The 7,500-nt window shown below is 46.5% G+C and overlaps 1 protein-coding gene across 1 annotated transcript in view; it reads right to left on the reverse strand.

The window, feature by feature from the left end:
• The window catches only part of LOC139753804 (dual 3',5'-cyclic-AMP and -GMP phosphodiesterase 11A-like), a 362,719-nt gene that overhangs the window by 276,956 nt on the left and 78,263 nt on the right, over window positions 1-7,500 (reverse strand). The window lies entirely within an intron of this gene.

A 7,500-nucleotide genomic window follows, 5' to 3' on the forward strand; every position in this document is an offset into this window, starting at 1 on the left:
TACGGTGATGGTGGTGGTAGTGTGGTAGGGCAGTGGTATAGTGATAGTGGTGGTGGTGTGGTAGGGCAGTGGTATGGTGTTGGTGGTAGTGTGGTAGGGCAGTGGTACGGTGATGGTGGTGGTAGTGTGGTAGGGCAGTGGTATAGTGATGGTGGTGGTAGTGTGGTAGGGCAGTGGTATAGTGATGGTGGTGTGGTAGGGTACTGTGATGGTGGTGGTAGTGTGTTAGGGCAGTGGTGTTGTGTCGGTGGTGATGGTAGTGGTGTGGTAGGGCAGTGGTATGGTGTGTACAGTGGTTCGGGTTACGTCTCCCCACAGATGTGGTAGTAGTGGTCATCTGGTGGCACGACCCCCCCTAACCTAGATGGACAATCCAGAGGTCCTCAGTAGGATGAGGAGACGAGAGGGAGAAAGACGTGGCGCTGAAGCACACACACAAGCAGGGAAGGTGAGGGTGAATGATAGTGCAGCGAAGTGGGAAAACTGAGGGAGAGAGAAAAAATGTTTGGTCAGTGGAGAACAATGATGAAGGAGAGTAAGAGAGAAAAAAAAAGAAAATAGGAAGGTGATTGTAAATCCTAACAAGACCCAAGTGGAAGTAAGTGAAGGGGGAAAAGTTTGTGAGGCATGGTCGTGAGGTGTGGGAGGTTTTGAGAGAGAGAGAGAGAGAGAGAGAGAGAGAGAGAGAGAGAGAGAGAGAGAGAGAGAGAGAGAGAGAGAGAGAATAATAATAATAATCTTCAGAAATACTCTGAAAAGAGTGAGGAGGGGGAAAATGGCGAGGAGAGCACCGAGAAATGGACAACCGTGGCATGGAACTCTGAGGAGAATTTTGAGGATGGGAAGTGGCGTCTGGAAGAGTGGCGGAGACCCCTCCAAGAAAGCTCCTTCAGCCTTGCCTGGCGACATATTTGACGTGTGTGTGTGTGTGTGTGTGTGTGTGTGTGTGTGTGTGTGTGTCCTGCACCAGGACCTTACCAAGAGGAAGAGAACCCCGGAGGTGGTGGGTCTTCTCACGGGAGTGAGGTATGTGACTGGAAATGAGGGGAGGAAACGAGAGAGGAAGGAGATAATACCAACTGAGGACAAATATAAACATATATATCTGCTGCTGAGACGATCAAGAGAGATGGAAGGAAAGAAGAGGGGGGAGGGCACGGATGAACCAGAAGGATGGAGTGAGGGAGTGGGCGTGTGTGGGAGTGAGGGAGTGCGTGGGGTGAAGTGCCCTGGGTAGTGTGTGTGTGTGTGTGTGTGCAGGTGTGAGGTGTGTGTCCGCACCCAAGTGTGGGTCGTGGAGAGTCAGCCGTGATCCGAAATGACGCCACCAGAGAACCGTCCAGCAGGAGGAGGATGGGACGAGACAGCTGGCCACGAGGACACACACACACACACACACACACACGCCTTAGGCATCTGGTAAGCCTTGGGCTGACATGCAGCTGGTACCCCGCCACCCTACTGCAGCCTAGCCAGCTGGAACTACATATACTAACACGGAAACCACGACTAAGTCTTTTCTGATCCAAACGGACTTACATATTCACTTTATTCACCTTAAACCTAAGTATATATATATATATATATATATATATATATATATATATATATATATATATATATATATATATATATTCCTGGTGGGAACTACGCTTATGGAATATAGCGTACGTACGTAGGAATTACTCTTTCACTGGCAATAACACGGGTCGCAGATCATGAATGCTAATTAGCTCATTAGTATGTATGAGCACGTACCCAGTATTTGTTTAGCATTTTATTATTTCTTTATTTCTTTGACGCCATCAGCTCACAAGCGGAGGAAATTCATAATAATTCCTCAATACTGAATTTCCTCCTTGCTCCCGCCACCCCCTTTTTCTTTTTGACACAAACTCATTATAGTGTTTCGTTCACTGATTCATTCACTGCTTCACTCACTGATTCGCCGCCACTGGCTCACGAGTCACGTCCAGTGACTATGACAGCCATCGTTACCGCCATCATCATCATAAACAGAGTCACGTCTCAGACTGACACTAAAACACCTACAGACGGACCCTGATGTGTCTCATTCCAACTTGGAATGGACCACAATGTGGTTGTTACTCTCGCCATAACAGAAAACTGCAGAACGGAGACGTGATGATGAGTGCTATACATCACACTCGCGCTGCTGAAAGCTGCAGGGCAGAGCTGTGCTGTCGAAAAAAAAGGAACTGTGTTGGTAAGAAGAAAATTGTGAAGGCGATACCATTAGCGTGGTATCATTCGAGGTAATTCTCCCCGATGCTCTGTGCTCTTCTCGTTAAAATGCAACTTAAGCGTGGGCCGTTGTGGTGTCTCTTTCTTCCCCAACACCGCCAAACTTTGGAACTCTTTTACTTTCTCGTGTCTTTCCAAACAGGTGGAACCTGACCCTCTAAAACTCTACAATTATTTTCCACTCTTCTCTCTTTACTTCTTTGTACTTATCAGTTCCAAAATAGTTGAAATAAGATCTGGCATCGACGAGAAGTTTTGTACGTGACCGGTGCCTGCAATATCAAAGAACAGAAATGCTACCATGGAGATCAATACCTCAAAATGAAGATCAATAAATACTTTTCCCTTCTTTAGGAGGACGATCTGAAAGTAAGGTCAAAAATATCAAAAGGCTAATGGTCTTAATCTCTTCGAGTCTATTTTCCTGAAGGTACCAGACACCGTTGGGTCGGGACACCAGCCATTTTTCTCGAGGAGGGTGAGACACTTTCGGCTCTCAGTGTGTGGGTCACGCAAGTACCCAGAGTCCTCAAACTCTTCCAGAAGCTCGTAACGCAAAAATGATACGGCAGGAGGTACCACGGAGTATCCCCGGGTCTTATCTGTCAGCCAGGAATAAAGATGACTGTCTCAGGTCGTATGTCCCCTACTGGAGTCGGGTATCCGGTGGACATCTGCAGGTGGAGTCGTAAGAAGTACAAACAGAAGGGCGTGACCTTATCTCGTGTTGACTCTCCTTCAGCCCATACACAAGGTACGGTGCCGTTAACCCGAGAATAGTCGGGGTTTTAACGCCGTCGACGACGATGGTGATGTGGATTATCCTTAGTCTTAAAGGAAATGTTGAGCATCGACAGTAACCCCCCTGACTTGTACGAGCGAGAGACAAAAAAGAGCTGTTGATCGGACGATAAATCCAGTTCTTGTGGTTTGAGGATCGAAGAGAAGAAGGGGGTAGCTTGAAGGCAAAATGAACGCTTAATGGGAATACCACAGAGGGTTCTAATGTTTCGCTACTACCACAAGACTGGACGGAACCAGGACACGAAAAATCGTTCGGGAAAAAGTTTATCCTCTACCCGAAATGCCGGACTTGGGTATCCAAAGTCTCCAGGTGAAAGTTTATCAGGCATCTGAAATGTCTTTGCCTGGAGTACGTGACCCGAAGACAAAGATCCCCACACTTCTTCTCGGCGAAGTTGTGTGCTGCACTTGGCCAGACGCAGAACGGGGGTTCCTTAAATCGCACTCGACAGTCTGTGTGGCCGACATGAATATACGACAGACGCGCGCGAACGTCCACGGAAACATTCAGGATATATCTACATCTGAAGATGGAAAACATGGTAAATAAACACCTAAATACCCTACGTAGATGGACTTAAGACTAGGCTTTCTGCGACACACGGTTGCCAAACGTCTACATGGCCTAGGTCTTGTGAACGGACATTCTACAGGAGAAGAACTTGGGGGAAAAGTGACAGCATGGTGAGGACGTCGACGAAGTATAGACTCCTGGCCACAGAAGGCTAACAAGATGCAGCCGTGGGAGCTCTGACGTAGGTGGACATCGAGCTCTGGGGAGGGAAGGATCCCCCTACGCTGCCTCGGGGATCGAAGACGAACGGCAGGTAGGTTGTGGCTGCCTGTCCTCCACAAAGCCGCTGTGCCTTCCACAGCTCCTGGCGCGTCCTCGCACGACGCATGTGAGGTGCTTAAAGAGGCTCCGTGAGCCGTGGCTTTGGCACCTAGACTCAAGCAGCAGCATCATGGCGGAAGCAAACCAACTCATGCCATTGGTTGACTAGTCAATAACATCAGTGACAATGATGATAAGGAACAAGTTATCATTATCATTATTATCATTATTACGATTATCATAATCATCAATTATAGTAACAACAATAATAACGGCACTAACAGCAATGGACCTAAGGACAATGGCAGGGACTAACGCAAATTAATAGCATTATCATTTCATCATCATCGACTCCACTGCCAATGCCATGGTGGTGCATACAGCCTCTGAAACCAACGACACACACATCCTCAACACACGCCTAGGGCGCTTAAGCGACACACATAATGGACTTTAGCAACACCTTCGATTCACAGGCTTAATTTCACTGATCAAGTAAGACCAGCGTCTCCATTGGACACCACCTTCATACACAATATACTTCTGTTCGATCGACTACCCTGTCATTCCTTTTAGCATCTTCATCTGAAATATGCCCTAGCCCTAAATCTATTCTCTCAGTCAGTCTACCCATTTCTCTTCTGGGGTCTACCCCTCAACTCTTGTGCCTTCAGCTGCATCATGTAACCAGCTTCTGAACCAGACAACCATCTGTTATTGTAATTCTAGAAAACGATGCTTTCGCAGACGAAGTTCATCACTCACACACTTTCTCTCTAACTACTTAAATCTCCCCATAACACGTTCATTCGTTCTTTGTCCTTTTCCTTTATTTTATCTTTCAGTTCCACTTATACGACTGCGGTTTCCCATCTCTCCTGTCGTCATTTCAGACATATAAAATTGGGCTTCGCATTCGCGCATCAGAACAGGGGACGAGTGCTCCTCCTCGCAAGACTCTGAGCTCACTGTCCTCAACTCTTCCGCTCGCCAAGAGCTTTCAGCGGCCTCTCAGATTCTTTCCCCTCACTGCAGTTAAAATTTACAACTCAAACTTCTGCTCTCCCGCTAACATCCTTCCTGAACTTTAATCTCCCAGATACCCCAAAAACTTATCCTACAACTTCCAGGTCCTCATAATGCAAACTTATATTACACCCTGATCTCCCATCTCTTTCGAGACGAACCTGACAACCTCACTTTCTACTTGCATTCGCTTTCAGCATCCTCCTCCAACATGTGCTGAAGTGATGGATCATTTTGTCCAACTCCTCTCTCACGCCGCTATCGGCACGGCGTCATCTGCATACAAGAGCTGTGGTAATTTCCCTTCTGCTCACCATGGCTCAACAGTAGTATGTACCGCTGTGCACATCACATGGCTCCCTCGTCATGCAACGTCCCATCGACAGAAAATGTATAACCACCACAGGGGCAACACACTCACCAAACGCACTCATGTGATTACTTCATACCACCCATTCATACCACCCATTCATACCACTCCTCACCCACACACATGCACCGCTTCCATCGGGAGTTTCCTATGGTGTATGCAAGGCGAGGCAGTCTCTCATACTAGACGTAAGAGAAAAAGAAAAAAAAATGTCAACTCAAACATCAGAAGAAAGGTCAAAAAAAAAAAAGGGGAATAAATTACTCTTCCGGGAAATGAAATGAGCGAAATGTAAACACAACAGTTCCTGTGAGACTTTAAGTTGAGAGAGAGAGAGAGAGAGAGAGAGAGAGAGAGAGAGAGAGAGAGAGAGAGAGAGAGAGAGAGAGAAAGAGAGATTAATGAGCTTTTTTCACATTCGAGGCTGAAGGTCACTTTATACGTCACAAAGGTCAAACAAGGTCAGACGCCAGACTTGAAGACTTACCCTGGTAAATGAAATGTTAAAAGGTCTTGGCACCACCACATCTACTGCCCAACGCACCACTGTTGGCACAGAACTGGATGACACTTTGTGTTCAGTCATAGATGGCAGAAACCACATGCATACTGAGAGTGTAAGTGGTCTTATGATTATCCTTAACACCTAAAAAGGAATACGTTAAGGGTGATTTGTTTTGGTTCGGTGGCTGTGGTAGTTTGACACGGACGGCCTTAATGACCCTGACAGTTGATAGCTACACCAACCACCCAGCTAATCAGCTTAACCAGATGATGGGGACATTTCTTGATGCACAGAGACTAACGCAAGGCAAGAAAGTAAACCAAATCACCAAAGTCTCATTTCTCTTTGAGTTACTTTTTTTTTTCACTAACTATACATCAACTTAAACCAAACACCTGAATGGATATGAATCTAAACTTAATAACACATGTAAAACATATCTTGGGTAATTCTACTGTCGTGTTTCACCTCGCAAGACTGGATGCAAGCAAGCCAAAGCTTCACAGGCGTATGCAGGGATACCTACTGGATTTTAGAAGCGTCTGCAGCAAGATGATCCACATTTGGTCTTGCAAGAACGGGTGATAAGCTCCATCCAGGATCATGGCACGGAGGGAAGTCTGATTCACTGTCCGAACGCCACTGGCTTTTAGTTTCAAGTGTTGTCATTCAGCAGCCACACAGAAGGCGACTCCCTCATGGCACTTAAAGGAATTCTCTGCCGTTCAGTTGGCTCTCGAGAGATGCAGCCACAGGTGGGGGGTCTTTAGGAGAAGGTAAATTCCCCCAAGATTTCTCTTCTCCCTGACCCTTCCAATACCCGCTTCACCACCTCAGCCATACGTGTGTCCGCCCAGTTCTAAGTTGCGGGGTTCTTTAGGGAAACTGTCTCCTGCATCTCCTTTTATCACACGCACGGAGCACTTGACGTCGCACCACATCACCACATGAAAGGAACACGACAGTCTATTACTCCACCTTTCATAGCTTTAGCAACATCACGCACAGCGTGGCACACAAGACCCTCTGGTCGGGCGGGTGACATCCAAATTTGCAGTGCTTCCCTTCTTAGGAAATACTGTCAGCATTATAGATACATCTCGTACATCCCTGAACAGGACCAATGACCCGTTCTTTTCACAGCTAAAAGCTACGACTTCACATGTAAGCTAGATCAATCGAGCGTTAGCTTCTTTCCCAAATCTGCATCAGGTGGATAGACTTCCTCTCTCTTGACTGTATGTTTCACTGAGGCTCCTGAGTCACCGTCAAGTGTTCTCATCTCTCGCTAAAAAGATCCCTCCCTTCTACGAGGTAACAGAACACCAGGACCAACAACAACCATTCAACAGACTGGCATCATTTCGTTTATTGAATCCAACGGAACCTTCCAAACACAGCATCAACGCCTGTGTTCTAACCCTCCATATGTTATTTAACTCTTTTTTACACGCACAAAAATACTAAGAGGATATAGGTTTCAAGTCAACACAGTTTCCCAAGGTGTTGAATCATAACACCCTAAGGTTGTTGTGTCGAAGGGGGCACAGCCAGTACCTTGTGAGCTACCGTCCATATATCTACAATATAAGATTTATATAAGATTTAACCTCTTGGGTTGTGTGGGTTCATAAAAATCACAAAGCTCGGCTAATGGCAAGAAGAGTGAGTGGGTGTGGATGAAAGAAGAGAAAA

The sequence above is a fragment of the Panulirus ornatus genome, chromosome 15 (assembly GCF_036320965.1).
Source record: "Panulirus ornatus isolate Po-2019 chromosome 15, ASM3632096v1, whole genome shotgun sequence".
Lineage (NCBI taxonomy): Eukaryota > Metazoa > Arthropoda > Malacostraca > Decapoda > Palinuridae > Panulirus > Panulirus ornatus.